The sequence below is a fragment of the Uranotaenia lowii genome, chromosome 2 (assembly GCF_029784155.1).
Source record: "Uranotaenia lowii strain MFRU-FL chromosome 2, ASM2978415v1, whole genome shotgun sequence".
Classification (NCBI taxonomy): domain Eukaryota; kingdom Metazoa; phylum Arthropoda; class Insecta; order Diptera; family Culicidae; genus Uranotaenia; species Uranotaenia lowii.
The window spans coordinates 217,904,624-217,929,340 of record NC_073692.1 but is presented as its reverse complement, the minus strand read 5'-3'; the positions used below and the strand labels follow the sequence as shown (position 1 = coordinate 217,929,340).

The 24,717-nt window shown below is 38.3% G+C and overlaps 1 protein-coding gene across 1 annotated transcript in view; it reads right to left on the bottom strand.

Moving 5' to 3' along the window:
• LOC129743682 (semaphorin-1A) overlaps positions 1 to 19,752 on the bottom strand; it is an 832,298-nt gene extending 812,546 nt beyond the window's left edge. The window contains exon 1 of the mRNA XM_055735770.1: positions 17,815 to 19,752. The gene's annotated coding sequence lies outside the window, so the exon portion shown is untranslated. The remainder of the gene's footprint in view (positions 1 to 17,814) is intronic.
• Between the last annotated feature and the right edge of the window lie 4,965 nt (positions 19,753 to 24,717).

Here is a 24,717-nt window from a genome sequence, read left to right as displayed (position 1 = left end):
ACCAGAAACATAATGTATGAGCATGTGTTAATTCTTTGAATTCTACAAACAGACCTAGATTATTTTGCTATTGCTTTGTTTGATAAATCTACGCCTCACCGTTTAGTGCAATCATGATCATGAATGATAAATGAAAAAAAAATCACCTCGACCAGGAATCGAACTCGAGCCTAATAGGCCAAATCGTCAGACGATACAAGTCAAGCTGTAGCTCTATTACTCAGTTGACTTCATCGAGTCGAATTTGCTGCTAGAATCCCCGGCAGAAAACGCTCATTATGCCTTCATTAATGGTGCTCATACTGCCTCGGGGGGTTTCTCATTATGCCTTTACAGTGACTGGTTTTCAGTTTTCGGCAAAATTTTTTAAAATGCATTTTTAAACGTTTTTATCTGCTTTTTCAAGTTTCATCCAATTAGGCAATAGACTATTTAAGTGTCTGAACACGAAACAATGATGTAATTCACATATTACAGCTGTTCTCTATAGTTAAATAAGCGTTTTCCTTAAGGTGGCCATTATGCCCCCATCTCCCCTACATTAATATTGTTATAGATGATTATAATATTTTAATGGCATTGTGGCGAAATGAATTCTTAGGTAGAAATCTTAAGACTTTGTGAAATATAGAACTTGATTGATGAAGCGGGTACGCTCCGTAGAAGAATGTTATAATCAACAACTGCGATAAAAATCAGAAACAAATATTGTTATAAAGAAAAGGTTATTGACTTTAGAGTCTTGAAGTGTTGCAATAAAAATTATCAAGGATAATAATATTGCAAGACATGGAACATCAATAAAGTTAAATTGACCCGTTTTCTAAAAATTTCAAGTACCTACTAATATCAATTTAAACAAATAAAAAAATTTCACACTAATTTTTTGGTGTTTTCAAGTAAATAATACTGATTTATATGAATTTTATCTGGACTGAAACGACACGATTATGATATTTTTCGACAAGCAAAAAGGAAGTAGAGAACACATTTTAACAACAGTAATTAAGCTAAAGTTATGTTACTTGAAAACGAACATAAACACATACAGGATCTCAATGAAACATTCCCTTTTTCTTAACTCTAAGCTTACATCTTTCGAGGATATGATGGTTAGCATCTTACAAATGCTAAAACCTCCAACCCACCGAAAGTATACTATGTATGCCGTGACCAGTATTCGATCTCATACCTCCTGGCTTAGAAGACATGAAAGCTATCCTCTACGCCACGGGCAGCGGCGACTTTCCCCGCATGATTGAAATATAGTTACTTTTAAAACTCTTCTAACATTAGAGTATGACTTAATCAAAAAGATTTTCTATGAATGAGGCCAAACAAGTTTATCGATTACGTGTTTCAATCATAGATTCATTTTCATAATTTTCGTGAAAATGAGAATCATTTCCCCGGAAAAGCGTAAAAATATCATGCACAAATGTTGCACATAGCGAAAATAGAAGAAGTAAGCAATGTAGCGGTTTAAAATGCAAATCGCAGGTATGGAGATCAAGACATCTTTGTGGACAAAAAAAAATCTGGGAAAAAAGCCGGACCCGGTGGACAAAACTTTGGACCGCATAGTCAGGCGTGCTTACGTCAGTAAGTAGACTGCCTTAGTTCGGGATGTAGTCTAAAATTGGGATCGCCTCTCAGCACCGTTCATCGTGACAAGGTAAAATTGGTTCTAGAAGCAGAAGAAGCCGAAGCGTAATTAAAATAAAGCTGCTTCCGCCAAACCAAGAGTATGCGTTATCACCGACGAAGAAACCTATTGCAAGTTTGATTACAAATCGCTTCCGGGTGACCAGTATTACACAGTTCGGGATGGCCAAAGTGTTGACGAGATGCAGAAATCAATTTTTATGGCTTGGTTCCAATCCAACAATGTCCATATCGTACCGAATACGCCTAATACGCCTAATTGTCCTCAAGCGCGACCAATTGAAACTTTTTATGCCCTTACCAAATCTTTTTTAAGGAGTGTATTCGAAAAAAAAATGCAGCACTTTGCTTTGTGAATATTTTTTGAATGCATTGATGTAAATAGATGGAATTTTCAGCGAAGTTACCTGTTAATAACGTTTTCTGAAGATTGACCTTCAAAACAACACAAGATTTTGAATTTGGTCGCAGTTATAACAAATTTAGCAGATTGCCCTCCTTCGGCACAAAAACAACAAGAGTAAGGTTTTTTTTACACTAATATACGTACCGCGTAAAAAAACCGTGCTAAAAAACCGTGTTAATTCCCGAAAACCGTGTAAAAACCGTGCTAATTCCCGAAAATCGTGTAAATGAAACCGTGTATTTGAATTTTTATCACTCCACCACCGTTTTTGCGTATTGGCACGATTCCAGATCCAACTTAAACATAGTATAAACTTTTTGGGACTTATTGAAGGGCTTTTCAGAAAAAACTGTCGCATTTGGAGGCAGTCTTCTTTGTATTTTAAGCCATTCATCGTGTCAATCGTTTCGAAATTATTAGACATTAATTTTTCCAATTTTTTTTCTTTTTTATCTCCGGATAAAACAGGTGAGACTGGTCAACCCTGCCAGGTGACCGCTAAAGAGATCGGATTTTTTTAAATATCTACTCACAAGCAGTTTAAATATTTTGGGCACGATTTGACCACCGTATTTTGTTTATTTTTCCGGTGAGCAGCTTTTCTTCCTTGTAGAAATGAAGTCAGACCTATTTATAAGTCAATTTGACGAACCAGTCAGAAAAATTTGACTTTTTTTTATTATTTCCTCTATTCATATTTTCGGACTGAGCTTAAAAAAAATCTCTCACATTCCTCTCAGTTCATGGAATCAATCTTCTTCACTTTTATTCAAATTTTAGCTAACTTTTGGATCTATTAGGACTTCTTAAACGAATGTGAGTGTGAATTTTGGTCGAAAAGTTGAATTCAAGCTGTTTTTGCGTCTCCCAATTTTCTGGATTTTTTTAGATTCTGCCAAAAAAATTTTTTAATGATATTCGGTATTGAACGCTATCTCATAAACCGTGTCAGATTGTCACCAAATTTTGTTATTACATTTCTAAGTAGGGTAGCTTCACCAAAAATTTCATCAATTTCCATCTATGCATTCAAAAATTATTCACAAACCAAAGTGTTGCATTTTTTTCGAATATACTTCTTAAATGCCAGCGGCTTTGGCGTAGTGGTTAAAGTTCAAGTCATCTACGCTTAAGTTCATGAGATAGAATGCCGGTCATGGCATACATAGTACACTTTCTGTGGTCTGGTGGTTTTAGCATTAGTAAGATGCTAGCCATCATAACTTCGAAAAATGTACGGTTAGAGTTAAGGAAAAGAAGATCTCTTCAAAGAAACATGAAGTTTCACTGAGATCCTATGTGTGAGTGAACTATGTGTGTGTGAAATAGGAAAACATGAAAATCCTGCAGATTTTATCCAAAACTTCGCAAAAAATAGGAAAAAAGTGGTCAAAATCTGGCTAAACCAGTCTCTGTGAGGCTTACAAGCATCCTTCGGTAAAAAATTCAATCACTGGCTTAAGATTGCCTGGATTCTTATTTGATATCGAATCACTGTATAGAAGATTACATAGTAGGGTTGCCATACGTTCCGCTGTTTTGTTTAATGTCCCGCCGTCCCGCTTTTTCCTCAAAATGTCCCGCTTTTTTCTTGGAATTTTCTTGCAAACATCACTAGCTTATATAAGAAAATATCCAACTTTAGCCTAAATTTTAATTCATTGGTTCAACACAGAACATCTTTCATACGAGAAAAACGTATTTTGTCTCAAACGCTGATTATGCGTTTGTCATAGGTTGTATAAAACAATACTGAATAACACTAATAAACGTTTTTGAAGCACGTTCAAACAATGCGATGTAATTTGGTCTTAAAATAATATTGTTTAAGTTGCTTTTTTAAAAAAAAAAAACGAACACACACATATAGGATCTCAGTGAAACTTCATGTTTCTTTGAAGAGATCCAATTTACTTAACTCTAAGGCGTACATCTTTCAAGGATATTATGGCTAGCATCTTACAGATGCTAAAACCACCAGACCACAGAAAGAGTACTATGTGTGCCGTGATCGGGATTCGATCTCATGGACTCTGGCTTAGAAGACTGGAACGCTATCCTCTAGGCCACGGCCGGCGGCGGCTGTGTCCCGCTTTTTTCGTGAAATGTCCCGCATTTTTCTGAAAGTATTTGGCAAGCTTACTATAGAGCTCATAAAATTGAGATGAAATCTGAATTTGCTCCTAGATTGTGTTTATTCTGTTCATTTTAAATCGTGCTTAGACATAATGGCTCACCCTACAAATAGAGTTTGATATTATTTCATACTTCGGTACATTGTTTTGAAATATTGCTTCAGCAGATACAACTACAAAAAGAAAAATTATGTAGAGTCTGTTTGGAAATCTGCAGACATTGATTTCTCAAAACATATTTCACAGACCATGCTTTGCTCTACAAAGATGTTGGAACACGAATTTTCTGTAAGCATTTCACAGTAAATGAATTTATTACCCTATGTTGGTCTAAATAGCTCAACCCAAAAATCAGATGCCTTACTATTTGACACTCTAACTTTAAATTTCTGGTAAGAGTAACTCTGAATATTTAGATAAGTTTATCAAGACTCTGACTCGAGACTAAGACTCAAATTGATGGACATTGTACAATTAGCTTTGGCAGTGTTGCTCGATTCTGTTCATGAAAAAATGCCACTCTGTTTGGAACGATATAACTTTTTTCTCTGTATTCTGAATGATTTGCCACCTTAAACAAAGTTGTAGCCAGAGAATTTTCCAAAAAGCTTCGTTTGCAATTCATTTGTATAGCATCTAAAGAAAGTATTAAGAAAAAAAATTTCCTTAATTTTTTCAAGAAAAAATCGCTTACCTCCCTAAAATAATGTAAATTGGACAAGAGTAGTTTTTCTACTATCGTTCTTCAATAATCTAGCAATCTGCAAATAATCAATTAACACAATGTTGCATAAAAATTTAAGATATTTGTATGAAGCATGGAAAATTTGCCATATTTCGTAACAAGGCAACTGTTGTTGCCTGTTGAAAAACTGCAAACAGTGCCACCTAGGATTGCGCGATCTTCAGTGAAAATCGGTCTCCAAGAACAATTCAGTTGAAAGTTGCTTCTGTTTTGGTTAAATACGATAATTCTAAGCCTTACGACTTCATTTTTTCTTACCTCAGAAGATAATTGTTAAATAATTCAAGTTAATCTTGTCTCAAAATGCAAAACAAAATGTCAACTAAATTCAGAAGAAAAACTCTACCCACCCGAATGTCATTCGTATTGTATCTCCAGCAGATTGACAGTTATAATCCTGTTAACACGATGCAGTTGCCAACTGGAAATATTTAGATCATCAAAGATTTTGCTGGGGCGCAACTATTCTGGCCGGTGAGTGAGTTTCGAGAAGCCAATGATGCAGCAATGAAAACCTACGCTCGAATGCATTCGAAACCACACTCAGCAGACCTCTAGAATTTCAATACTCTCCAGCTAGCTCGGATCCCTGTTGACAGAGTTATGCCCGAGACCACAAAATTCATTATACAGAAACCACATCTACGCACAAACTCTTGCGTGTTCGGTATTAAATCTAGTTCAAACTTCAAGGCAACTCCGACTGAAGTATGGAAGAAGCATCGAGCAGCATCAATAGAATATGTGTAGATGTCTGCATCAGCAGGGAGAATGGAGAAATTTATCCCGAACAAAACTCCTCCGGGCGAGCCGAGCCACCCACTCACGTCACGTGAGAGCTACAACAACAAGAGGCTGCTGGAACGAATAATTTATGAATGACAGCGGCAAGAAAATCTTTACCGAACCCGATTTCTTCTTTGTCGATTCCCTTACTATATAGATACACAAAGCTACTAACTTAGTTCCTTACCGGGGTGTTCTATAAAATTTATGAGTGAGCGATGCTTTTCGTTCCGAGCTCCACTCTCTGGCTTGATTCGGTTATTTAAAGTTGAAACGATTCAACATTAGAGTGTTAATGACACTCTCAATTTGACGATTGATTTGATTACAATCGACCGACACCGAAGGTGTCGAAAAATTTAGTGAAATAAGCAAATTAAACCTCGGATGCATTTTATTAATTGCGTTTCTTAGTGAACGACGCAGGTGAAGAAATCTGTAAACAATTTCCATTTCTAGCAGAGGCGCTCTAGTTTCAAATCGAATCGAACGACTTTACGAATAAATACTTGCATAACCTACACCATGTGCCATGTCACCCACTCAGTTATTAAGTTCTGTCTTAAAATATGCCAAAGATGCTGTGCTTTTCAGTTCGCTCACCTCCTAGAATGTTCTTAAGAAACTCCATCTCACAAATGCCTCCATAACTGGAGCTGTTTCCCTGTACCAGATTTAGCTTCTGGCTGGCTGTCCAAACCGCTTTTTTGTTCGACTGTTCCCTAATTTCATCGCCAGGTGTTGCAAAAGCATCCCCTGCTTCATGTTCTGACAATATTGCTGGAAACTCTTCATCATCCCACAAGCAGGAAGATACCTAGCTTTTGAGCAGCTTCCAATCGAAAACAACCTGCTCCAGGGGCCAGTCGCTACTGGAACTTTTGTTTCTCTTGTTTACTTTTTTCGCCTATCTGTTCTATTCTGTTTAAAACGAAGAACAACCAACTAACTAGTAATCAACATCTGGCTAAACGCAGTTTTTCGACCGGCTTTTCCGCTAATTTTGGATACGTTGCTAGGAGTCAGCAATTTCGGAGGAATTTCTCGACAAAACGTTGGCTGCTGGACCAGAGAAGGTGAGCCTTCAGGGAGTGGAGGGAGAAGATGGTGCCAAATCCACTGATTACAAAGTCAAAATTAATTAAGTTAGGAAAAGGGTAACTCTCCGGAGGGAGAAATTTCGGGCAGGCAGAATTCCGACCGTTCGTCAACCTTCAGCTGCTGAGAAGTAACCAAGAGTAAAAAAAAGTGTCCGGATTTGGGCCAAGGAACTCCTAGAACGTTATTAGAGCTCTAGAGTGTAGATTGAGTTGTTGCCTCAACGAAGTTGTTCCTCCACCCTCTTTCTTCGGAGGGACTTATGAATTTCTTGGTTAATAAGCTTACTTATTTCGGTTGATTTTTTTTATTCTTCTCGCGTCGGATAAAATTGATGCCGAATTGAGGCTTGTTGAAAAAGAATTATCGCTGCCAGTGCCTCATTTGGTGGATGTTAACTACTGTTATATTAGAAAAAGTTTTAAACCGCCGGATTAGATGTTTAGTAGTGAAATATGGTGTAAATCAGCACATTTAAAGCTTTACTGGATCAAGCTTCGACATTTGAATTTTAATTTCTGAGCTCTGATCTGTAATCTATCTGAATCTGTATTCTGAATGCTGATTTCTAAACTATACATATGAATATTGAATCTGGAAAATAAGTAAATGGTGTTGTTGTTTAGAATTATTATTAAATATTTATTTTCGTAAAGTCTATTTAACAAAGAAACCTCAAAACTGCTGTGGATTGAGGTAAAAGTACTTTTACTTTAACCTAATATTGTGAAATCATTTAAAAATCAGGTTTTTTTAAAAAGATTTTCAATATTTAGTTGGAAACCAACCAAAAGCGGTTGGACTTTTGTTATTCATCTTCCTTAAAATTTAACCAGAAGATTTTTTCATTCGAGATAACCATATCTATATGACCCATTCCAAGCACCGCTCAAATGGAAATAAATTTTTATTTTTTCTTATTCAAAAATAAATTGCACAGCATTAGAAAGGCTATTTCTTGAGCTCCAATTTCCATCAACAGATTTTCAGTAAACTTATTTTAGAATTGAGTATGTTGTCGATGAAATTTAAAAATTTTAGTATGAAAATTAATTGAGTTCTATTATTTGAAACATAACTTTGTCAAAAATCTAGCTATATATGTCGAAGAAAATTTATTGTAAAATGATGTTAAAAAGCCATCTTTCAAGCATGATACTTGATAAAATATAATCACTTCAAATTTACGCTCTAAAATTGGTGATAAAGGTATCTATTTTTGAGCGTTGTCACGTAATGAAAATTTCACTGTTTTTATGATTCATGATTCCTTTAAACGTCGTCGAAAAATGAGGGTCTCTTCAAACTTTTTGAGAAGAATTCAATGTACTAGCATAACATCCAATTAAAATTTGGGCCTGATCATACTAAAGGGTGATACGTTCAAAATTTGGTCAATATCAACTTGACGTATTTCTTTCAATTTTGCATTTAAAAACCTGAACACCCGTCATTTTGAAGGTGTGTGTGTGTAGAATGTTGCTCCTATTTTGATTTTGGAAGAGCAGCGTATCAAAATTTTGCTCGTGCATCGCGAAAATCCGAGCTACTCGCACGCAAAGCTGGCAAAATCGCTAAAAGTTTCCAAATCAACCGTTACATATGTAATTAAAGTGTTTGGGGAACGTTTGTCACCCTGGATCGAGGGGCAGTCTGGATCGAGGGAAATCGAAAACCGGAAGCCGCTGAGACGACAAAGAGAGTTGCCGGTAGTTTCAAGCGAAACCCTAACCTCTCTCTCCGAGATGCCGCAAATAAGCTGGGTGTATCGTCTTCAACCGTGTGTCGAGCCAAAAAATGAGCCGGACTATCGACTTGCAAGAAGGTAGTGACTCCAAATCGCGATGATAAACAAAATACGACGGCCAAAGTGCGATCCCGGAGGCTGTACACGACGATGCTGACGAAGTTTGACTGCGTGGTAATGGACGACGAAACCTACGCCAAAGCCGACTACAAGCAGCTTCCGGGACAGGAGTTTTATACGGCAAAAGGAAGGGGAAAGGTAGCAGATATTTTCAAGCACATGAAACTGTCAAAGTTCGCGAAGAAATATCTGGTTTGGCAAGCCATCTGTACCTGTGGCTTGAAAAGCAGCATTTTCATAGCTTCCGGGATGTCAACCAAGAAATTTACGTGAAAGAGTGTTTGAATAAATGTTTGCTGCCTTTCCTGAAGAAACACGTTTGTTCCGTACTGTTTTGGCCGGATTTGGCATCTTGCCATTACGGTAAAAAGGCCATGTAGTGGTACACCGCCAACAACGTGCATGTGGTTCCCAGAACAAGAACCCTCCCAACACGCCAGAGTTCCGCCCAATTGGAAAATACTGGGCTATTGTTAAGCGGAACCTAAAAAAGACTAAAAAAACTGCTAAGGACTGTAGTGAACTTTATCAAATCACTCTTGAACAGCTTCCAACAGCCGTTTGAGCTAAAAGTAGTTAACAGAATGACGTTGAATTGAAAATTCTTTTCTCTCTCGGGATTACGCACAGAGAGAGATTTGTTTCTCTCTTTCGTTCAGTTACTTAAATTGATCTATTTATCGTGGCTCAAAACAAGCCTGTTCAATGCTTCAGAACAGATAAGTTTGTTAAATTCTTTTGCATCACGTTGTTCCCTACAAGGACGAGCAGCAGTTGAAGGCAAACTGGCTTTCTGCGGCGAAGAAGGTGGACAAGGTGGCTGTACAAAATCTGATGGCAGGGGTTAAGCGTAAGGCCCGGGAATTCGGATTTGGAAAAGCGGAAGCCTAACTGAATATTTTTCCTGAATTTTATACTGATTAAACTTGAAAAAGAAATTTAATTAGATTTTTTAAATAAACGATTTAACCGATTTACACTCGTTTTCCCTTGACCAAATTTTGACCGTATTACCCTTTAATTGTGTGTGACCCATGATTGTGTGGGGACTGTAAAATTTAATCAAACAATTGTTTTTCTTTTTTTGAAAGTGTGCTTATAATTTCTGGAACAGTCCATATTTCATCCACATTTCAGTCCATCAATTCGATTAGAGTGATCATAAAACAGATATTACGCTTCTAAAACGAGTTTATAAGCGTCGATTCACGACGAATAGGGTATTTTTCGTTAGCCGACCCTTCAATAGCTAATTTTTTGAAACTAAATATCTTTTTCACCTTAACTCTTATCGCAATGAGACCTTAAGATGAAATATTTGACATAATTAAAGCTTCCTGAAAAACTATAATGAAAACAAATCAGTCGATAGAGACTTAAAACTGGATTTTCATGTTCCTTTCAAACAAAATATCTCATAATTCCATACAAATTTCAGGCTCATTGCGCCATCTTTTTGCGTGGGCCGATCCCTCAAATTAAGCATTGTGCTTTGTGCTAGTCCTAGAATCAATTTTAGGTTGTTACTTGTAATATTTTCATAAGTCGGCTGATTTGGGCACTTTAGTGTCCGTTATCAAACTTTCAATTCCTTTGCAATTAAAAACATTCAGAAATACATCTAAACGCTTTTACTAATCAGTTCGGTACCTATTTTAGTAAAAAACGAATGTGCAAACATCGCTGTTTCGAGAAAATCGCGTTTAATCAATGACTGGAACACAAATCATCCATCAGACAAGTGAGAAGGTTCAAAATGTACTTTTCCACCCAGCTGATTTCTTGATTTGGTGCATACGCCCTTTTGAAAAATCGATAAAGAGTTGCATTGGTTTGAAAAAAATAATCTTCACGTGATTGCGCAAATAAATTTCGAATAAAATTGATGTGCGCAGTGTTGCAAACCTTATCTGCTTATATATGGGCCTTTTTGGATTAAAAGCCTTTATTTTTTTGAGAATAAATGGATCCATTTCATCACCAAATCACATCATTTGTTGAGTTTCTAAGCTGTTTTAGTAAATTATGCATCAATTTTAAGATTATACTATGATTTTTTCCATATATTTGAACTTAAAATTTCGTGATGTCACAACGGTTCGAAAAAAAGCGCCTTGTGACGTCACGAAACTAAATCGCTCTCAAATAAATTGAAATCAAAATTTGAAAAAAAAAACAGCAATTTGTTGGTTGCAATGAATTGATACATCAAAATTTTCATAATGATTGATTGAATAGAAGCACAGAAAAGTACGGTTTTGTAAAATAGTCAGAAAAGTGGCGCATTGTGACGTAACGATTTCTTTCGCTTATATTTTGATGACTGTTCGTTCAGTAAAAATACTTTCGATTCCAAATTGTGATGAAATTAACCCTCATCCGCATCAAATTTCATTACCCTAAGCACTAGGAGTGTCAATTTGACACTACAAGCTCAAATCGTTATAATTTTTGGCGTGTTCAACCGATCTAAACAAAACTTATATCAATAGAAACTTTGTAATGTCAGTAAAATATGTCTAGAACGTTATATATAGCTAAAGCTACTAGTTTTCGTTATTCAGCATAAAAGAAAAAAAAATCCGATAAAACATGCCTCAGGAAAACTGCTGTAGTTGATATATTACACGTCCAAAAAAATGTTTGCCTTATGCATATGAAAGCTGAAGTTAATGCCTACATCATAAAGCCAATATTATTTTAAATTTTTTTTTTTAATGAAATGGTCACAAAAAGTTCAAAAAAGTTATCTGAAAAACCTACTTTTCATTCGATTGCTAGTAAATACTGTTTGAGCGATGGTAGAGTTTTTGTAAAAATATGACTACAACATTTATTAAAATTCAAATGTTTTGCTGTCTTTAGATTTTCGATGCAACAAAAATTGAATTTACTTGAATTTTTCAAAGTTCACTACTTTGCGCAATTTTTTTACAAATTGAAATTTCATCTGATTTTGTGGTCCACCGTCAGGTTGTACCCGGATTTTCAGTGCTTTTCCTTTGTTTGGACCAATCAAAAGTATATTCATTGGAAAGCAAATTTAATCTACATTCTAGTGAGGTGCAACAATTCACGCTGTGAGATTTCACAAAAAATATGAAAATTATAAACGTAAAATCATTCCTGAATTTCTAGAACCACAAGCAGCGCGTCCAGCAAAACGTGTTTGTTTGCTCTCCGAGTAGATACGGTGGGTGGTGATTTGGGCAGCCGAGAGACGTTTCTTGGTTGAAAATTTTCTATTGATAGTAGTTCGCGTTTGCTAGTCACGACACGCATCATTATTTCTTCTCTTGGTTTGGCTCTCATGAATGGTATGTGAAAAAAAAATCCCCTCGAACAGGAATCGAACTCGAGTCTACTGATTACCCCTCCGACACCTTACCAATAGGCCAAATCGACAGATGAAACAAGTCAAGCTCTAGCTCTATTATTCAGTTGACTTCATCTAGTTTAGTTTGATGCTAGAATATACGGCAGAAAACACTCATCTTGCCCTGATTAAAAGTGCTCTGTTCGCCCCAGGTCAACAAATTTAAGTAAAAACGCGTTTTAAAATGGATTAAAGTGAAAAATAAAAATTTTATGATGGTGAAAATTGAGAAACAATGTGTAAATCATGTTGCAGTGCGTACATTTCAGATCAAGATGATTTAAAGGTCATAAAAGCTTATTTGGTGGTGCTTAAAAAATTATAATATTTTCGTCACTTGAGAACCTAGCTGGTTATTATTTTATATTTCTGTAAAGATGAAAAGGATATTTCTTGTTTGGTAAAACATTAATACTATAGGTAGTACGTATTTTTATTGGAAGTGCTGCCAGTAATTTAATACTCAACTATTCCTCAAAAATATTGAAATAAAAAAAACAGTCTCGTTTGAACTACGGTACGTTGCACATCGTGTGTGTGAGCTGAATCGAAATCTAATTTATTTTTCTTCTCTCCTTCCACACGCTATTGTCGAGCGGTGCAATGACCCACAACGATACACCAAGGTCATCGAAAAATGAAGTTCGAGTGCGGAAATATCACGAAAATTATGCTGGGCCATATCTCGTTATGGCTGAAACAAATGTCGGAAATATATCTGCTGCGAAGATTGCTAAAAGTCTGGTGAAGAAATTTGGTGACGATTTTATACGTGCTATGCCGGTTTCTAAAACCAAAATGAAAATTTTGATGCGATCGAGGGATGCTGCTAATGAAATAGCAGGCATCGGTACCTCAAATGAAGTGCGTTTTTTTATCCCCCAACGGCTGGTGGAGTGCCTTGGGGTAGCCTATATTGAGCCGGATATTTGTGATGAAGAATTGAAGTTTGCTAATGCGTACGATAAACGCAAGTCGAATCAAGTTGATAACCCGGAGATAGTTCATGCTCGTCGTGTGCTTAGAAAATTAGCTGATGATAAAGAGGAAGCCCTGTTTACGGTGATTTTTACTTTCGCTGGGCAGAGTTTACCTACTCACATCGAGTTGAATAGAGTGCTTTATTCTGTTAAGCAGTACATTTATCCTGTCCGCCAGTGTGGTAACTGCTGGCGCTTGGGACATGATAAAAAAGGATGCAAGAGTGCTAAACGCTGTAACCAATGCTTGGAGCAAGTGGGCGGCGAAGATCATGCATGTGAAAATAGTGAGCCCCAGTGCGTTAACTGTTTGGGCTCCCATCGGGCCAATGATCACAAGCTTTGTCCGAAAATAATTCAAAAAAAGAAAACCGATAAAGAGCGGCGCGACACTTTTTCACAAGGACGTGTCGATTGGTTTTGTGGAACAACTTCAAATGAATCATCAAACTCACTAACTATCATCTCCCAACCAACAACAAAATCCACCGTGGCAGTTGCTTGCCAAACAAGTAATGTTGACAAGAATGGGTCTAATCCTTCCAGCAAACGTCGTCATAATGTCGATTCGGACGATGAGCTTCCCCAACTTGAAGTTAACATTTCTGACGGGGTTTGCGATTCGATCCGATCGACGATTGAATCTACTGAGGTCATCGATATCGTTGCAGAGGCTCTGGAAGTTCCTGAGGAAGATGTTGAAACTCGACAAAAAATTCAACAAATGGTTTTGGAGAGAATTTCGGATGTTGTAAGTGATAAAATGAAAGGATATTTTGCTAATCTCAGATTATGAAAAACACCACACCGAGCACTTTAACAGCCACCGTTCCTCTGCAATGTCTACAATGGAATTGTAGAGGGATAAATAGTAAACGCTCATCTTTAATCCAGCTCATAAATACACACAATATCAATATTTCGCTTTTGAGTGAAACACATCTCGACAATCACACAAACTTTAGTCTACCGCAGCACACCATTTTTCGTAAAGATCACAGACGAAACTCGATGGGCGTAGCCATCGCGATTCGTTCAGAACTGAATCCCGTAGCATTTCCTATTGCACTGTCAGCGGATATTCAAGCCGTTGCCTGCCAGATCAAATACATCTCCGGGTTGATCACTATTGTATCTGTGTACATACACCCGCAAGCCAACATATCGCAGACTCAGTTTGATAATTTTTTATCAACCGTTCCGAAACCGTGCATCATTGGAGGAGACTTTAACGCAAAACATCACCTATGGGGAAGCGATCATGGAAACACACGTGGAGACCGTCTTCATCAAGCCATCGAAACATCTCATCTCGTCATTCTCAACAATGGTCAGCCAACTAGGTTTGATGTAAACCGGTCGTGGGGCGCAATTGATATCACGCTGGTTTCTTCGAGCCTTAGTTTGTGCTTCGACTGGGAGGTTTTGGATTCACCAAATGGAAGCGATCATTTTCCGATAGTTTTTCATTCGAGTACTACATGCGCGATGAAATTCTACTCTGGAATCAATGTTCGGAAAATCGACTGGGAACGTTTTACCGGAAGCCTCGAGGAATCATTCGTCGAAAATGGAGAACCGGATAGCTTTGATGTCTTCTTTGAGCTGATTTGGCAAGCACTGCGCAGATCCTGTCCATCAGTAAACTCGAACCACACTCGCCGAATACCGCAACCCTATTGGGACGAAGAGCTAACAGAAGCGAAGAAAGCCACCAGAGTTGCTTTCCGCGCTTGGAAACGAGAGCTGTCAACCGAAGCTTACGAAGGGTACGCTAATACAGAACGAAGGTTCAGAAATTTGGTACGCGAGAAGAAGAGGAAAAGTTGGCAACATTTTTGTGATAGTTGTGATAGTTCTACGTCCCTCACAACCTTATGGAGGATGGCTAGAAGATTCAAAGGGCGCGGAGAGCCATCAAAAAACCTTAGAATTTCGGACAATTTGGCCAACGATGTTTTGGACAAGTTGGCTCCCTCATCTGCCAAAAATCCACCCCCGGCTTTTCTACAATGTTCGTGTTGCCCTCAAACTGGTTTACCATTCTCAGTATCGGATATTCAAGCAGTTTTAAAAATCGGTAAAGATTCGGCTCCTGGTTTGGATGGTGTTCCATATTCCGTCATAAATCATCTCCCATGGGCGGCGCTTAGTCAGTTGCGAAAAATCTATTGCCAAATTTTTGCTTCAGGAAGAATTCCGGAAAGCTGGAAAACCTTTAAAATTGTACCGATTCCTAAAAGTGGTCATGATCCGATTTCTCCTTCTGCTGTTCGCCCAATCGCGTTAGCTTCATGTTTTCGCAAAGTGTATGAACTCAAAGTATCAAAGATCGACTAGAACATTTCATCGAAAACAACAACTTATTCCCTTCAGCTATCAACGGTTTTAGGAAAGGACGAGGAACAATGGATGCGTTGTTTCCCCTGATTAATGAAGCTTCTTTAGCTTTGAAAAGAAGAGAGCATGTGGTGATATGTAGCCTCGATATCAAAGCCGCCTACGACAACGTGGAAATTAATGTTCTGGTCCGCGAATTACGCTCATTAACAGTCCCTGAATGCCTAGTAAGAAGTATCTTCCATCTTTTTGAAGAAAGGAATTTGTGCATTTCAAATGGATTAGATTCAATATCTAGGACAACGTGGAAAGGCCTTCCTCAGGGATCTCCACTAAGTCCGTTATGCTTTAATGTTGTGATCAGTGGATTGATCAACAGTGTCCCTCCTGATGTGATAACCGTAAATTACGCCGATGACACAACAATTGCTGTAAGAGGAACCTCGCTGGAGCATAGTTGCGAATCTCTCCAAAGGGCAGTGGATATAGTTGTGGAAAATATTTTCGACCTTGGGTTAGAACTTTCGCCCACGAAATGTAAGTGCCTTCTGATCTCGACACAACAATGCGATAATCCCCCAGAAATAAATATCGGCGGTTGCACTTTGGAATACGTCAGATCCCTGAGGTTACTCGGCTTGTACCTCACACGAAATCTGTCGTGGTCGTGTCATATTAGAGAGGTACAAAAACGTACGGCTCCGTATCTTAACTTTCTACGAAGCATATCGGGCCAGTCATGGGGAGCACATCCAGCAGCAATGTTAGCTATTTTCAAGTCATGTGTGAGATCAATATTGGAATACGGTTCCATATTTATGACGGAGTTAACACAAAAAGAAGCCATCGTTTTGGATAGACTACAATGGGCAGGAATTCGAATCTGTTTGGGCTCCACAAAAACCACCCACACAGGTTCACTCGAAGTGATGGCTGGTATTATTCCGCTGCAACAAAGAAGAGAACTTGCTGTCATGCGTTTTGTAAATAAAAGAGCGTCACTTTCTTCTTGGCATGGTCAATACTCCAGACCGATCTTGGAAGGTGGCTTAGTGGCTACGGGAATACACCGCGCCATAAGAATGCTTAACGAATTTATTCCACTTGAACAGCCTCTAAATAATCTCCCATGCTACATGGTCAACCGTGAAGTTGTAAGAACAATAATATCCATTGATCTCACTGTTAAACGGTTATGTTCAGAACACCAGAACTCATCGGCAGCTGATTTGGTTTCAAACTATCTCTTGGAAGTGTATGCCAACGCGAAAATCTTGGCAACTGACGGGTCGAAAGATATACACGGCACAGGTTATGCTGTGGTAAATAGTTTTGGAGCGCCTGCAGAAGGGATCAAACTCGACAGTAAAGCATCAGTTTATATGGCAGAGCTTCTAGCAATCAGGCATGCTGCGAAAATGATCGTAAGCCTTCCTGTTGCTCAGTATATTATTCTAACCGATAGTTTGAGTTGTCTCACGAGCCTTCAAAAAATCAACATCAATCAAAAATATCCCGTTGCTTGGTACGATATAAAAGCTTCCATTCTTGAAGGACAAAGAATGGGGCACGAGATCCATCTGATATGGGTTCCGTCTCACAGAGGTATTCCAATGAACGAGTTGGCAGATCAAGAGGCGAAAAGTGCGTGCATCAATGGTGGTACAGCAGATTATATTTTAACATCATTCGACATCCAGTTTCCGATTCGGCGTACAACAGTGCACAAATGGCAAGCAAAGTGGAATGCAGGAACTAAAGGACGTTTCTGTCACAGCATCATCTCTAACGTTTCGCTCCAACCATGGTTTAGTAGCTTGGATCTCAACCGCAGACAAATTGTAATCCTTTCCAAATTAATATCAAATCATTCACGGCTCCCTGCTCATCTGACTAGAAATGGTATCCTATTGGACGCGACGTGCAGTTGTGGCGAATCCATCGCAGATCCTGATCACATTATCTTCGCATGCAGCAGATTTGAAAATCTTCGTAGACCTATTTGGCGAATTTTAATGAAAAAAGGAATTCCACCCGATATTCATTTGATACTAAAAAAGAAAGACATTGAATTATATAAAACGATAGCTAATTTTGTAATTGAATGTAAAATAGACATGTAAGTAGAAGAGTAATTAACACTTGGCCGGTTATGTTATAGAGGTAAAGCCAATAAAAAAAAAAAAAAAAAATAAAAAAAAAAACAAAAATATAGGAAAACTCGTGAATTCTAGTTGCAAAAGTTTAAAATTGTCGTCAGAAGGATGTTGCTTAAAACTTACGTTATATAAATGTATTTAAAATTTAAGAAAAAAAGTGTTATTCAAAGATGTTTCAAAAAGAAAGTCCCATTCAGAAACCCTTGGATAACCCATAAAACAAGTTCACCCAGAAGAACAAAGCTACATTTTATTACCTTCTTTGTCGATCTCCTGCTGCTGCTGCTGCTCCAATAACCAATAAATTACTGTGGATTATGTTACGTTCCTCCTCCACTCTTCGGAAACTCTTCTCTTCGACCACACGAAAACCCGTGCAACACCGAAATGAATGAACTGACAACCACCGATCCTGGTTTTTTTTCTTTCCCGAAATAGAACCTCTCTTTCGGCTCAAATACACAAAACGGTCACTTTCGCTTACTGGCGGGCTTTTTTTTCTTTGGAAGTGGGTTGAAATTCTTGACCACTACCCCCGAATATGCAAAACAGAACAAACCAAACAACTTTTTCCACAAAAATAATTATTTTTGTATTCTTTTTTTCCTCGGGAGGCTCAACAAAACAAACTTGATTGAGCTTGCTCAGAATTTGCTGATACGATACAACATAACACAACTGCTTTCACTATCATTAATCACAGAACTTTTGTCGCATATTCTTCACCTTTTGCCTACTTCTCCAAGCTTCTATTGCACCCGAAATTTCCTTATCTCAAATCTATGCTCGTTCTCTCTCTCTTCGCTATCGGCTTATCATCATCATCATATTTCTGCAGCTCCTGGCTGGGTTAGCAATTTTGCTTTGTGCTTCTTCTTTTCGACCACACACGCCCGTACAAATTCACTAATCTTTTCTGTTTTGTTATCGCTCGCTTTTTGCACTCTCTTCGGGGTGTTTGAATCCCTCTTGGTTGCTTTTCCGTTTGATTCCTGCCTGTGGTTGCTTTTCCACTTCACTCCACAAATTCGCTCTTTCACTCTCTCTCACTCGTCACGCTCTTCCACTGATGTGTTGTAAATATTGATTTTTCGTGTTTTTTTTTTCTCGCCGCCCCACTTCTGATGTTTTTTATGGCATTCTAAACTCCGCTGATCTGACTGATGCAGGCTGAATGCTGAGGCGGGTGGTTCTCGAGAGATCCGGCCCTCGGCTTTAATTCGATTACCACTTTCCCGATTACGACCGCGGAGGATGCTGGGGCATCAAGCAGCATCTTCCATTCCACACACGCTCCCACATCGTAATGCAGCTAACTTCGAAGCTAGGGAAGGAAGGGCCATTGACTCCCGAATTGCATTCAGATCTATGAGATGGGCCCACTACACTTACCCGGAGCTGGACAAAATTGCACAATGACGGCCACTGAGGATAGCCTTGACTTTTTCATAAAATGCCCAGTCAAATCTGGTCCTTGAACTGCACAGAACCAACCACAACTCTACGCAATCTCCGGTGAAAATTGTGCTTCACTGATTCCGGCTCTTAGATAATCTGCATAACCACTGCGGCTCTTTTGTTCCGGATCAATATCGGAAGAACGATTAATATCGAAGGGATAAATCTGGGGCCCTTGTGCATCCACTCTCACATACCTTATATCCCTCATAAATCCGGAAGCAGACTATAAGGACTCACCGAGAAAAAATCCCCAAAAGAATCCACCGAACACACGCAAAAACGGAAACGACACGACGAAACGCGAAACCAAACACGGAGGACGCGACGGAAGCGATTCCTGGTAAGTTCCACTTTAGGTCACACACAGAGATGTGAGGGAAGGACAATAGTGCACAGCAGAACCTCCCTTTTGCTCTGGGGTCCTGTAGACTAGCCAACAACGACACAATTATTTCCACTCATCGCTTTAGGGCCGCGACACTTCAAACAATAAAATCGAACCGGAGCACCACACAGATCGGTTCCGGAACAACACACACTCGGCAAGATCCCGTCTAGCCCACTAGGCCTCGGCCGTGGTACCACCGATGGTAGACATTTTGAATATTACACAAAATCCGCAGAAAACGACGACGATGACAACTATGGCGAGGAGCTCAATAACATTGTACTGTTCGTCGGATGATGCTTCCTCTCTCACTATATCGTTAGGATTCTGATATCTCGTCTAGTGCCTGTCGTTTTCTGCTGTGCTGTGTGGTGACCACCCCTCTTCGTCTCTTCGTCCTTCCAAGCGTTCCGATCCAACCCAGCCAGCATAGCCTAGCCCTCTCTCAACATTAGCACCACACAAACAGCAACACGCTCTCATTCTATGCTGCGTTTCCCCGACAAAAATCGATAATTTTATGCTCTTGTTCTCTCTCACAGGCACCCGTCGGGCGTCGAGGTCGAGACTGCACAGCACACACAATCATAAAACATATCCCTGGAAGAGACATAATCATGAAGAAATGGTAGAACATAAAGGGCGGAAATATGAATCATGGTTTTCCGAATCGTTTTTTTAGTCCCTTTTGTTTAGAACCCAACAGCATCTGAAAGTCGAAAAGCTAACCGTTTCTTATCTTCATATTCTACAGTCTTTTTCGTACATCAGACGAAGCGGAGCTCCGGCTCCGGCTAGAATCAACTAAATTTGCTCTTTTGTTCTCTCTCGGTTTTCCAAAATCGCAATGGCCAAGTGCTCGAGGAGAGACCAAACCGAAAATCCTGCTAGCCAATCACCTAGCAGTAACGAACGTGTGGTGCTTGAGGTAAAAACTTAAAACCTTATTAAGTGTCCAATACTTTTTGGCGCAGTAGGCGAGTTCGCTGTACAGCTATCACCGCACCGATATCTGTCAAATAAGATTACATACAGTTGCGTTCAAAAAAGAATGAAATCGCATGAAGCTGCGCACCCACTTCCAACTTTGACAAGCTGCCATTTCTCTCTCGGTTTATATTTTTTCATGAAAATTTCACACAATCTAGTACAACTATCCAACTAACAATCCACAAAATTTGAAGTCTTTATAATGTCGAGAAACAAAGATACAGCTTCTCGCGTAAAAAAGGGAAATTTGGAATTGCTTCACTAAATTTGCTCTATCTTTGACAATTTTCATTGAAAAATCTTGAAATTTGGTTCAAAGATGTAAAAATGTTTGATCTAATACCTGGTTAAGTTTCGTCAAAATCGATGAACGTGATCAAAAATGGTGCCGGGTTGAAGATGAGGTTCATTATCGCCTAGCAGACGATTTCATTCTTTTTTGGACGGATGTTTGTATGGAAAACATCATAATTTATGTATTCTTGGTTTTTTCTTTCACAAAACCAACATTTATTACAAAGAATGTTGTAAATTGATATCTTCATCCTAGCTTTGTTTAGAAATAGAAATTGTTCCAACAAAGCTGGTATTGAAAGAAAAGAGCGAATAGAATATTCGCTTTAATTGTGGATCAAATTTGTTTATCCGTATAATTAGCAGGTCATTTCTGAAACTCTGTTTTTCTTAATACGAACCCTGTTGAAACATTTTCTATTCAGAAACAAAGTACGAATGAAGTTTTTAGCAATTTACAACATTATTTGTGAAAACTTTTGGTTTTATGAAAAAAAAAATCAAGAACACATGGATTACGATGTTTTCCATACAAACATCCGTCCAAAAAAAGAATGAAATCGTCTGCTGGGCGATAATTAACCTCATTTTAAATCCGGCATCATTTTTGATCACGTTCATCGATTTTGACGAAACTTGGCCTGGTATTAGATCAAACATTTTTTTTTTCAAGATTTTTCAATGAAAATTGTCAAAGATACAGTAAATTTAGTGAAGCAATTCCAAATTTCCCTTTTTTACGGGAAACGCTGTATCTTTGTTTCCCGTCATTGTAAAGACTTCAAATTTTGTGGATTGTTAGTTGGATAGTTGAACTAGATTGTGTGAAATTTTCTTGAAAAAATATAAACCGGGAGAGAAATGGCAGCTTGTCAAATTTGGAAGTGGGTGCGCAGCTTCACGCGATATCATTCTTTTTTGAACGCAACTGTACATAAATCTGTCTCCGAGCCCGGCTTAGTCATCAGCGTTTTTACCAACCTGTAGTATCTCAGTAGTCGTTGCTTTACTATGTCAGAATAAAAACCCTTATTAGGTTGTTCTTCAAACTAGCAAGTCTTGTTTCTACGCACCCATCGTGTGACTAACGAGACGTGGAAACTGAGTCAAGTGGAAATTTGCTTTTCAAGAGGTAGAAGTGCTTTGGGATGTCGTGAAGCTGATTCTGACCCCGAGAAACGGCATTCCACCTGTCTGGAAGACCCTACAAACGAGGAAAATCAACTCAAGTGTACAACGTGAAGCTAACTACGGAAATGTTCAACAATTTACCTATTCTCTGTGAACCAAATTCACACGCAGCCACAATGGGACCGAAGGTCTTTTCCGATTTTACAAGTTCAAGAAACGTTCGGCGTTTGCGTGAGCAATATAGCATCCAACATTGAGACGTGAATTGATGGGTCAAAGATTATGATGGCTCGAGAAAAGTATAGAATCTGGTGGCGTATCCTGGCACCATCTTAGGTAATGGTATCATCAAACTGAAACGGACTAGAATTGGATTTTGAAATGTTTTGTTACTTGTTCAGCAAGGCAAACTTTTTCAACTTACTAGAGAAGCTACCCAGACAACCAGAAGTCGTATTTTCTTTTACAGATAACATCGTATAGAATGTTATTTATACTCATTTTCGTATATCTGCACCTACAATGTGCGGTCCATGGATATTCTTTATCGTATTTAAAAGCATTGCATGATTTTATTACGACAAGAAGAGGGATTCGTATTTATGTACATATGAACTCGACCTTTGTGTACGACAATTCGCAAAAAATCCGTGAAACAACCGATATACGGTGATCAGCCGTGACTTTGAGATTTTGTCGTGCTATGCATAAAATAATTCGAAATAAAAAACGTATATAACTGCATTGATTCGTAATAATGTGCATGTAATCGTATACCTTTGCAAATTAATTCGCATGTCTGATTTTCGTAAAACGTATTTGCTGGCAATCGTAAAAGAATACAAAAAAGTTCAATAAAATCGTTTATGATAATGGGACATCGATGATTGGAATCGAATTAAAGGAGGCTTCAAAATGTTGGTCTATTTTAAGATCATCGATGACGCGTTCTACGATTTGAAAGATTTAAGTTATAGAAATATACGATTTGCTTTTGGTTTAATGTCTTTGAAGCAAATCCCCTTGAATTTATATATTCCAGATAGCGTCGAGGAACCATCATGAGCTGCAGATCGTATGGTCAGGGGATCAAGTCCAGGTACTAACAATAAAATCAGCAATCAGGCAAATAATAAATTTGTACGATATAAACTTGAATTTGACAGCAAAAAACGCATTTCTTTGAAATAATCTTATTTTTATTATTTTTATGGATAAATAAACTGATTGGTTTAAAGTATAAAATAAAATAATCTTATTTTTATTCAACTGACGGGAAATGAGAGCCCTGCACTCAAGTCGCAAAAAACGACCAAAAGAATCAGGGTAGTCGTAAATGATGCGCATGACATGTCGTGCAAATCGTAATTTAATACAATCCAAATCAAGAATATGTTTGCTAATGTACCTATATGGCCTCCAAAATGGTACGTATATGCTGGTTTTGCTACATTATATACGATATGTTTACAGGTATATTTGCATGTATATTTGCGTTGCAAATTCGAAATACCCACCAAATGGTTGTCTGGGTAGGCGCATAAAACTGGAAATTTTGGGATTGAGAAAAGTCCGTTAGCTTTACCCTGCAGAACACAAAATACTTTCCGGGTAAGTCTTGCTTGACTTCGGTATACGAAGAGAAAATGTGACTCGCAGGCCAATGCGTCTTTTATACGAAGGGAAAAGGAAGGAGTAATCGTAGTCAGATTCAGAACATGGATGTTATGCACCAACTAACATGATCGATTTGAAGGAAAAAAGTAATTTCACAGTAAACCGAACAGAGAAATTACTACCAGGGATTATCCGGATTCGGTCCGGATTTGGTCCGTTCAAACGGTGAAAACAGTCGGTGAAAACGGTCCAAAAACAGATCAGGAATCGGACCAAATCCGGACCGATTCTAAGCCCCAGTGACTTAACTCTCTGGACGACGATAAGTTCTGAGGAGTGAGCTGTCAGTACAATCGGGACGTTTACAGTTCGAAATAAGTTTTCCAGGTCAAAATTGGTCCGTTTCCAAACTGAAATCAGTATGTTTATGACAAATGTGGTCTGTTTCCGGATTAAAATTTGTCTTTTTTGAGACCATTCTCCATGGAGAAATTTCAGTTGGGTTTTAATTAGAGTTTTGATTTTAGATTTTTATTTCTCTGAAAACAAAATACTTTTCCATGTGCTTTAACTATTGAATTGAAATACGCGATCCAGCGGAGCAGTCCAAAGCAATTGGTCGGTGATGAAACCCTTTTTTGCCATTTCTGATGTGTTCCTATAAAAGATTCGGGGAAAAATAACGAAATGATTTCTAAAGCATTTAGAATTGACTTATCCGCAAAGGATATTGCTAGTACCTACAACTATTTTCCGTTGTTCTCGTCATTTTATCTATAAAAGAAATAACAATTAAAATCAAACATCGCGGAACAATTTTTCAATAAACTAAATTTGTGTGAGCAAAGAAATGCTCATTTTCCCCTTGCAAATGTCTGATTTTTAGCACCGTCAAAATGGTTGGGGAAACGGACGGTAAAAGGATCAAAACCTGTCAGTTGTTATCTGACAATTTCTTAGACCGCAACATCGGACAAAAATCGGGTTGGATTTGTTCTATTCAATCGATGCAACTGACCAAAACCAGGTGACGATAAATTTTTGGGCCGGGCTAAAACAACTGATGGAACATTCGAAAACAGGTGTAAGGAATAAGATGAGGAAATGTAATCCAGTTAAAATAAAATGAATCAAATGTATAGCAGCACTGTATAGAAAGAGCACATTCCTTGACAGGATCTGCCGTAAAACGGAGAAGAAATCTGTTGGGGAGAAAGAGAATGACGTTCCAAATCGGAGTGAGAAGAACGGATCAGTTTACAGACTAAATTTACTAAGA